The sequence below is a fragment of the Erpetoichthys calabaricus genome, chromosome 1 (genome assembly GCF_900747795.2).
Source record: "Erpetoichthys calabaricus chromosome 1, fErpCal1.3, whole genome shotgun sequence".
NCBI classification, from domain to species: domain Eukaryota; kingdom Metazoa; phylum Chordata; class Cladistia; order Polypteriformes; family Polypteridae; genus Erpetoichthys; species Erpetoichthys calabaricus.
In genome coordinates this window covers 100479948-100490829 of record NC_041394.2, presented here as the reverse complement: position 1 = coordinate 100490829, position 10882 = coordinate 100479948, and positions in this window count along the sequence as shown.

The following is a 10882-nucleotide window of genomic DNA, read 5'->3' as shown; positions in this document are numbered from 1 at the left end:
ACAATTGTAATATTTGCTGAGCTTGCAAGCCACATGAATAAATATATAATAATAGGTGCAGTATCTGTTTCTGAGTGGAGCCAAAGTGAATTTTTCTATACTTCAATGTGCTTTGTTTAAAAGTATGAAATCATTTAGTAAGGGTGGCACAGAAGTGTTATTTGCAGCCTAATACTTCCAAGGGACTGGGTTAAATCCACAGCATGGTCTCCATCTATGTGCTGTTTGTATGATTACTATGTGACTGCATGAGATTTTCTCCAGTTTTCCTTCCAGATCCGAACGTCATGCCAGTTAGTCTGTTAGTGTCTTTGATTTAAGTAAGTGTGCCCTGCATAAGAATAAGTGGGTTCAGGAAATACATAGATGAACTGATGTCTTATCTTATACAATTCCATGTTTTGGGTGTAAAGTTATGAACTTTATTGTAAACAATTTTGCAGTAGTGAGAATCACAATAAAGGGTGAAGACTACCTAGTCTCACTGCACATCAATGCAGTGTTAAATGTGAAACTGATATGATAATCATTTATTTCATATTTTACATTTTTATAGCACATAATAATAACATAATAAGCAATATCACAACATACTTTTTACTTAAACCTTTTTCATCAGGAGGTAGCGCAAAGAAGGTGCAATCCAGAATGGGGCACCACTCAAACACCCACATTCACTCATTCATTACATGGTAATCAGTGTGGTGGGGGCTTTTTGGTCATCTGAATAGTAGCACTGTAATGGTAGTACTATGGATTATTCTAAAAGATCTTTGTTTTAGTAGTATTAATAGTAGTAGTATTGCCATGTGTACTGAGCAGAGTGAAAATCTTACTTGCACGTCAAAGCAATATGTAACACATCTGTCTGGCACCATTATAAACAAGAGTATTTTAAAATACAGAGCTTTGTTCAGAGTCTCACACATACCAAAATTGAGCTGAAGCTTCCAAAAATGCCACAGAATGCTCACCAGGACCTTCACTGGACAGTCCAGAAAAGGCTAACCCCAGACAAGCTTGTCCCCAACAACTACCTGCAGTCTTCAACCTGACTGGGCCCAAAATGGGTAAGTTATTGTGGAAACAAAAAAAGATGTAATTGAACAAAATGTATGTGTGTATAGAAAATAGGACAGAGTGATGAAACTTGTTTGTGTTTTGCGTACGTGACAAGAAGCATGTATACTTTCTGGAAGTTTCTTTTCATGATGTGTGTGACAAGAAAATATACCTTTAGGGTAATGACTTTACAAAATTGGAAAAGTACAATGAGTCAGGATGCTATTTTTTGCTTACGTGGTCAACGATCAGGAGATTAGAAAGGTATAAAAGAACAAGGACATCTGCGCTCGAGGCAGATGAAGTGCGGTGTCCTAGGACTGTGTTTCTCTGACATTTTACCCTTGCTTGGTATGTATTAATAAAAGGTTTTGATTAATTTTAATTTGCTTCTCTGTCTTCAGTCACAAAAATCGTCCACAGTTTTTGGCGCCCGGACGTGGGGCAAGAGATGGCTGGTCGACTCCTCCAGCGAGACCATTTCAGTGATCCGTCTTACCAGCGGACTGCCGTTGAGATACCCGGCAGCAGAGCATGCAGCTCCGGCAAAAGTTAGGACTGCCCTGTCCTGAAACAGTTCTTGCGTGAGGAGCCCCTGGTCTCCTCTTTGCTACATCCACGGTGACTGAACGGATTTCCAGACAGAGCTTGCACATTTCCAGGCTGGGGTAAGCACCGGGGGATTTCCGAATATTTTTTATTTTCTAAATAACGGGAGGGCGAGTTTTCCTGTTGACCGTCTAGTCATACTCATATCTCAACGGGTTGCTTAAGGTGATGGAGACCGAAACCCAAGCAGTTTGACGCATACGAAAGGTCTGACGAAAGGATACTGGCCTCACCCATATCCTAGACTCGGCTGGACGTATTGATGTAGTATTCTGCTGAACCGAATCGGACACGAAGTCACCTGAGCTGGAACCCGGGGATGTGAGCGGACAGGCTAACGGGACGAGTAACGGGGTGGTATGGAAATATAAACCGAAAAGAGCACAGATTACAGGATTGCTGTTAGGACGAAATAAATAAATCTACATACGGAATAAGCAACAAAACCGTGTTCTCCTGGGAACTGGATCAGTTGATAGTTAGGTGTCTCCCCTTGGAACTAAGAAGGGAACAGTTTAGGTTTAGTGAGTGGCACACTTAATGCCTTGCTGATTCATACGTACAAGGGATTAGGCGAATCAGTATATAGTTGGAAAATTAAATACAGAACCCGGGAGGGCAAGGGAACATAATGGGATCACTAATAAGTAAGCCTGTTAATCGCCGCACAGGGGGATCAAAATCATTAGTGCTGGAGGGATTATTTTCGGAGGATCAACAGACGCCCCGTAAAAATGGGTCTCCTAGAAAATTTATAGAAAAGAAGACAGGTTTAGATTTATCCTATTATTTTTTTCCCCTCCTCTATTCCCCATTCCGATTGCCCCCCCTGCACTACAACTAGCAGAAGTTTCCCCTGATGAATCCCCAGGCACAGATCACTATGACTCACCCTGTACTAGACAAACCCCCGTCTCCAAATGCACTCGAAGTCAAACCTCCACTCACAAACCAGCTCCAACTTTTTTCTCTTCTGATCTTTCACATTCACTTACTTGCCCTTTAATAGAAGTTCCCAATCCCCATTATAACCCTGCCCATCCAGCTGGACCCCAAAATCCCACAACAGTTATGATACATCGGAATTGGGACATCCAAGAACTAAAAGATGTCGTGAATGCACTTCCAGATCCAAAGGAAGTAGGAGGACTAAAATTTGTTGAACAACTTGATCAGTTAGATAGCATGTATAAACCTAATGCTGCTGAATGGACCCAGGTACTTCGTCGAAAGTTTGGGACCACATGGGCCACTGTTAGCAGGGGTGTCCGCAATGACATTCCATGGGTATGGAACCCAGCTTTAACTCGAGGACAGGGGATAGGTGGAGAAGGCGAATTTATTTCTGCTGCAAAACAAAAGAAAGACGAGACGGTTGATGAATGGGCACATAGGATTCAAGACCTGATGGCTAATCACTCGGGCTTGGGAAATGCTGATGACCGCACCCGAGCTGCAGTTCCACCTTTTGTTTCCGGCTTGCGCCTTGATATACAAAACAAAGTCCGCACTTCCTGTATTGAATGGGAAAGTGCCACGTTTGATGAAGTCAAACGACATGCTGAACAGGCCGAATCGAACTCTCATGCCAAATTATTGGCAGCAATGCTCCTGACCAAGGTCGAGGATATGGCTTTAGAGGAAGGGGACGAGGACGAGGAAGAGGACGAGGTGGTTTTAGAGCTCCTCCTGTTGACCACACTAAGAATCCTTTTATTCCCTCTCCCTTTAATTCCAATGCTAATTCCTTCTCTTGCTACGCCTGTGGTGAAACTGGACATTTGCGTCGAGAGTGCCCTCACAGACAGCAACAACCCCCACCTCCCCTTATTCCACCTGTTTCCTCTGACACCCCTGACTAACAATACTGGCCATAGGAAAACGCTGGGACCTCCAGCCACTCTTTTCAACTACCTTTGCTCACTCATAATTCAGAGACTGATCCTTTACTGACATTGTTCGTTGATGGCACTGAGACTGTTTTCTTAATCGACACTGGTGCCACTCGCTCGCTGGCAAAGGTCCCTGCTTCGAACGAAACTGTTACTGTGCTTACTGCTTCTGGACAACCTCACCTTTTTCAAGTTTGAATCAGCTTTGTTTTTTCTGTTCAACCGTGTTTTTATTTCATCCACAAAGGCAGCTGCTTCTGTTCATTTTACATGCTCACAGCACATATATTATCTTGGCAAAATAGTGCCTCATATTTTTTCCTTAGCTAAATCTCACACTGTTAAATGGGGGGAAATAGGACCATGGGTGGAAAAATGCCTTGAAAGAACAGACTGGTTACAAGTTACTCCAGGTATTTTTGATACTCCTGACCATTTAATAACTAAAGTAGTGTTTCAAAGGATAGCCCACTGTGAGCCTCTGGTGATCCATCCAAAATCCTCCTTCCGCCCGCACCGTGCCCAATATCCTTTGTCTCCCGAAGCAGAGGCTGGCATCTCCGCCGTACATCCCGATCTCGTCAAACGCGGTACCGCCGATGGACATGGACCGTCATGCCTCAGGGATACAGAGAAGCCCTTTGTGTTTCTGGTTAAGCTCTTGCCCAAAAATTTGGACGGCGTCTGGCCGGAAGTAGTAAATTTAAACGGCGTTTGGCCGGAAAACAGTATGTAGATGGAAATCGCGACGGAAGAAAATTGTACAATAGACACCCAGAAATTGTTGCTGTTTCTGTGGGAAAATGGCCATAAAGTTTCTAAAAGTTAAGCTGCAGCTAATCAAAACAACTGTAAAATCGCATTACAGCCACTGCAGACAGTGGGTTCTAAATTTTACTGAAAGAGCACAGCCGTTGCAACAACTGGCTGAGAAGGCTCTGTAACCTCAAAATTTACTCTTTTATCTGCGCCCGCGCTAGGTTTGCCTGATCATTTCTCGTCCATTCACTTTGTTCGTGGACGAAAAGCAGGGATTTATGAATTCAGTACTGACGCAACAACATGGAGATAAACAAAGACCGGTGACTTATTTTTTCTAAAACAAAACTGGATCCAGTGGCCGCAGCATTTCCTCCGTGTCTTCGTGCTGTGGCTGCAATAACAGAAGCTGTATTAGCAAGCACGGATGTAGTTCTCATGAAATTTCTTCTGTCTTTTTCTTTTTTTTTCTTGTGACGTGTGTATTTGAGAGGCTGTTTTATGTTTGTTTGTCCTGAAGAGTGGAACTTGCTTTTCTTCAGAGTCCATTTGTTTCTGTTTCCTTTGCTGCATTGTTTCCAAATATAGTGTAAATATAGAATAATACTGGGGTGAAGTGTGTTGAAAATGGTATGGGTGATTTTGTGTGTTATAGAGTGTATTAAAGGGATCCCTATGAGTATCAGAATGTACTCTGTACTTTGTCAAATGTTACAATTGAAAAATGGAGCACCCTCAACCAGTTACGCAGTGGTCCAAGGGGACCGCCTGCTGGAAGCAAAACAAATTTCATCAAGCTAAGTGCACAAAACAGCTGAACTCGTAGCACTCACTCAAGCATGTCAGCTGTCCGAAGGGAAGATCGTAACAATTTATACAGATTCCAGGTATGCTTTTGGAGTCTGCCATGATCATGGAACACTATGGAAACTAAGGGAATTTAAGACCAGTCCTGGAGAGCTCTAACTAAAAACTGAAAAAGATAATTATCGATTTGTGTGATTGGTTTAGCGCAAATGAATGTCTCCACTTTTGTTTAAGGCTTGTAAATATACAAAAGTATTTTTCCTTTTAAACCCTGATCAAGTTTGAAGGGAAAATGCTCTTTTAATAATATTACATGAGAAGGGAGACAAGTTTTTTGTCGATAAGCGGAATGTGTCTAATTGTGATATGAATGTGTGTGTCTAATTGTGATATGAATGGAAGTTGTGTATTTTAGGTACTATAAAGGAAGAGCATGGTGACGCAGTGGTCAGCACACTTGATACGAATAAAGGTTCAAGCACGTATGTTTTCCTTGTTAATAATAAGCATGAAGGAAAAGACGCGTTTAAATATATTGCATAGATAACCTTTAAGCACAAATTAAGACCAGTACTGGCAAACCCATCCAACATCAGAAATTGATCGAATCCCTTTTAGAAGTTATAACCAAACCATCGGAGCTAGCGATTGTTAAATGTCAAGCTCACACAGGAGAACAGGATCCTGCTAGCAAAGGGAATGATTTAGCTGACCACTTTGCTAAAGAGGCTGCATATAATAACACACCAATTTCTTTATTCCAACAGAGAAATGACCAGGACCCTGATATTTCTTTACAGAATGCAGCCACGGATATCGAAAGGAGAAAATGGTCCAAAGAAGGGTCCCTCTCTGATGGAGTCTGGACTCATAAACACACTAACAAACCTTTTCTCCCAATGATTTTCTCTCTAGTCTTGCAGGTTTGCGAACCTCGTTGAAGGAAATCCACCAGCAGGTTGATCAAGCCTGGAGGACCAGCCCCCTTTCCAAGGATTTACCAATTCGTTTGGGCACCTGGACCCTGGTTCGAGATACTCGGAGGAAACACTGGCATCAGCCTAGGTGGAGAGGACCATTCCAAATTCTTCTATCCACACCACACGCCGTGAAAGTTGAGGGACTGCCTGCCTGGATTCACGCCTCACATTGCAAGAGATGGCACCCTTGATTGCTGTGCTACTATGTTTTTCTTTTCCCTTGTCTACTGCCCTGGTCACCTTGACTTTCCCGTTGGGAATCACCACATCAGTGCAGTTTGATTTCTGCTCTATTATCAACCGTGGGACTGGTCGACAAGCCCAGTGGACCGGATCTGACAAATACGTGTGTATGAGGGGAAGTGATTGCGACAACTGGCAATGGGTTTTTGCTAACACTGGAACTGAGGACTGGGGTTATCAACCTTTTGAGGCCCAAAAATACGGTTTGAAAAATCGGTTTTCTATCATAAAAGGACATGCCTCTCATTGTATGTGCTGACAACCATTGTAACTCAGGTATTTATGTATTAGGGGTATATGTATCTGGAACAGACCCTTTAGGAAGATTGACAATCCTGTTACTAACACCCCTCATTCTCTGGCACACACACCCATCTCCCCAACTTTTGGTTCAGATTTTTCTCTTGTTACTTCTATCCTTACCTCCCTCTCACTCCCCATATTATTCCACACCTCCTTTTTTATTTCCGACATACCCGCTCCCTTTTCCATACGCCTACTGATGTCTCCTTACATGGCCCTGGAGTATACATAGATGCTATTGGAGTCCCTAGGGGTGTCCCAGACAGATTTAAAGCTAGGAATCAAGTCGCAGCCGGTTTTGAATCTGTCATACCCCAAATTACTATTAATAAGAATGTAGACTGGATTAATTATAACCAACAACGTTTCCTTAACTTCACCAAAGACGCTATTGAAGGTATACATGAACAGCTTGATCGTACTTCTCTGATGACTTGGCAAAATCGTCTAGCCCTGAACATGTTACTTGCCGAAAAGGGAGGTGTCTGTGCTATGTTTGGTGATGCTTGTTGTACATATATTCCAAATAATACCGCGCCAGATGGATCAATAACTCGTGCATTGGCAGGCCTTACTGCTCTTTCTAAAGAACTTTCCACTAATTCTGGCATTACAAATCCTTGGGATCAGTGGTTTACATCCTCCTTCGGATCCTGGGGACAATGGATAAGATCTGTTTTTATTTCTTTGGTTGTGACATTTTGTCTCCTCCTCCTGGTTGGTTGTTGTATTATCCCTTTGTTTCGCAATATAATATCTAAGTACTTTACTGCCTCTATAGAAAGGGCATATATGCTACATGAGGAGCGCATGTCTCGTATAGCTTCTTCCATTTTCTCTCCCCTTTCCCTTTCATCAACCATTTCAAAATAGAATTTATAGGCCCACATCATTTTTGTTCAAAAAGGGAGGAGTGTGGAAACAAAAAAAGATGTAATTGAACAAAATGTATGTGTGTATAGAAAATAGGACAGAGTGATGAAACTTGTTTGTGTTTTGCGTACGTGACAAGAAGCATGTATACTTTCTGGAAGTTTCTTTTCATGATGTGTGTGACAAGAAAATATACCTTTAGGGTAATGACTTTACAAAATTGGAAAAGTACAATGAGTCAGGATGCTATTTTTTGCTTACGTGGTCAACGATCAGGAGATTAGAAAGGTATAAAAGAACAAGGACATCTGCGCTCGAGGCAGATGAAGTGCGGTGTCCTAGGACTGTGTTTCTCTGACATTTTACCCTTGCTTGGTATGTATTAATAAAAGGTTTTGATTAATTTTAATTTGCTTCTCTGTCTTCAGTCACAAAAATCGTCCACATTATCTTTAAGAGTTCAAAATATACTGTAAAGTCCCAAAATTCCTCACAAAAGGGAGAAACCATGAAAACTCTGGCTTGTTGACAGAATCCAAAATGAGTAATTTTTAGAAATTGAAAATTTATTGTCAGAAATTATAAAACAAAGCAAAATATCTCGAAACATCAAAAAGGTGTAGCATAAAACAAGTTCCAAAACTCCAAGAACGGTAATCCAAGAAACAAAGCAAAACAGTCAGTAAAATGAAATAGCTCTGATAACAAAAACAATAATAACAAAAGACTCCACAATGCTTCAATGCACCACCAACAGAGATTCTCTCTGTCATGTTTCAGTCAGCATTCACCCCTGTTTTGACTACGCCTCTGGATTCTTGGGACTTTGATTGCTGTATATTGCCTTGCCTTTCTGGCAATCCCTTTGACCTCTTCAAATCTGCATGTATTGTGGAGCCTTTGATAAAATAAATCTTTTTTATAAAAGAAGTGTCAACTTTGGGTTTTGATATTTCCTGAAAGCTTGTGGAAAATCATTCGTACTGTGCTAGAAGTTTTCCCAGCAAAGAAAAATTTTAAAACTGGCTTTCAGTCAGTTCAGCGTGGAGAACTTTTAACTATTTTGACATGTGGTAGTAAATTAACATCCCACAACGGAGAACTGGAAACCAAACCTGTGGCAATGTAAAAAGAAGTGTGGATGGATTAAGGGAATGTTATTACAGAACAATCCCAATGTTTCAATCTCTCTATCCATTGTGGCAAAATGCAGCTCTGGGAACAAGGCAGGAACCAACCCTAGAGGCAGCCCCATTCTGTTTCAGGGCACACTTACACAAATACCCATTCTTACTGACATCAGGCCACAATAAATTCACTGGCTAAGTTAATCTGCAGGTCTTTATCCCACACAATGAAGAGGCAGGGATTCAAGCTCAGAATCTGAAACTTTGAGGTGGCAGCTAAACACTGTGCTACAATATGACACAAAATATACAGAATGTAAATAATGATAGCAACAACCTCAGCCAGAGAGTTCATTAAATGTAAGACCAAAGCGGAAAATGTACTAATATCAGAATGCCACGTTCCAATTGCAGCAGTAAAGGGCCTTCAACTCAGGTTTGAATATTTAAGACTCAGAGAACTGAAACTTACTTTACTGAATAGGAGTGCACTGAAGGCAGTGGAACATGACTTTAAAGCAGTTTAGCATGGAGTACTACACACTTTTTTACCGTATATTGCCTGACATCTTTATTCACCACCCTTGACACTAAGTGATTTCAAATTTACTGTTTCTTTCTAAAATATTCAAAAAGTACTGAGCCATTCACCTTCAGTCTCACCTTGCATACCACAAATTATTTAAGAAAGTTTAGTCCAACTTTCACACTGGTCACAGTACAAAAACACATGTTGTAAATGATATTCTAATATACTTTGATGAAGGAAATGCTACAATAATTTTATTAATAGATTAAAGTGTAGCTTTTGACACTACTGACCACTTTATTCTTCCTATGGTCTGGGTTACATTTATCTAATCGATTTCAGTAAGTATAGAGTTGTGCTGACAGTAGTCCGTCATTAAATTAAGAAGTTAAATATGGTGCCCCGCAGGTCTCAGTACTCGGACCTTTGTTGTTTTCACTTTATATGCTTCCATTGGGAACTATCATTAGAAAATGTAATAGTCACTTTCATCATATGCAGATGACACTCAGCTGTATCTTTTTTAAGGCCAAATTAATTTTCTTCAATACTGTCCTTAATTAATTGTGTCAGTGAATTAAAAGTGGGGATGGATGAGAACAATTTGTCTTTAAACACAAAACAAAAACGAAATGTTCTCAATTGGGGGAGTGATGCAGATATAACAATTTTCTGTCATTTTTGAACTCAGTTGCTTTAAACATTAGATTTACTGAATTAGCACACAACATAGGGATTACCTTTGATATCAGTATGTCTTTTAAAACATGCATTGCAAAACTATCCAAAATGTGTTTTTTGCAGGTTACAATATTAAAAATTTTAGACAGTCTCCAAATATTGTGGATACTGAAATATTAATTTCTGCATTTATTTCTAGTTGAATTGGCTGCTGCAACATGTTATTCACTGGCTGTTCTAATCATTCTTTATGCCACTGCCAGCTAATTCAAAAATGTTCCTCCAAGAATCATTACAAAATCTAGAAAACACAAGCTCTGCAGTCTTTAGGCATTCAGTTAAGTTTAGGGCTGTTTTTCAAAATCCCCCTTCTTACATATAAAAGCTTAAATGGCCAAGGCACTGATTACCTATCTAAACTTATCTTTACTTACAAACCAGAGCGTACATTAAGATTCAGTTTAGTTTAGTAAAGTTTATTTAGTTTAGTTTATTTATAAAGTGCAAATATTAAATGATCTAAAAACAGAAAAGACATGCTTTCAAGCTAGATTTAAAAATTAACACAGTTGCATCAGACCTGACATGAGAAGGTTGATTGCTCCAAAACCTAGCAGTAGCTGTTGCAAACACACCTTTAAGTTTTAAGTTGAGCCTTTGGCACCATTAAAAGCATCTGAATGAAGGACCAGAGTTGGAGAGATGGAATGTAAAGGTGTAAAAGTTTGTAATGTTAGGAAGGTGTTAGTCCATTTAGGCACTTAAAAACAAGCAATAGCACCTTCAAATCAATGCTGTAATAGACCGGAAGCCAATGAAGGGAGGGTAATTAAGGAAAAATATGGTCACACTTATGTGTGCCTGTCAAAAGTCTAGTCAAATTATTTTGGACCAGTTGTAAATAAGAAAGACATTGCTGGGTAACTTCAGCGTATAACGGGTTACAGTAGTCCAGTTGTAAAGAAATAAACGCATGAGTCACTTTTTCAAGATCAGCAACAAATGAAAATGGCTTGA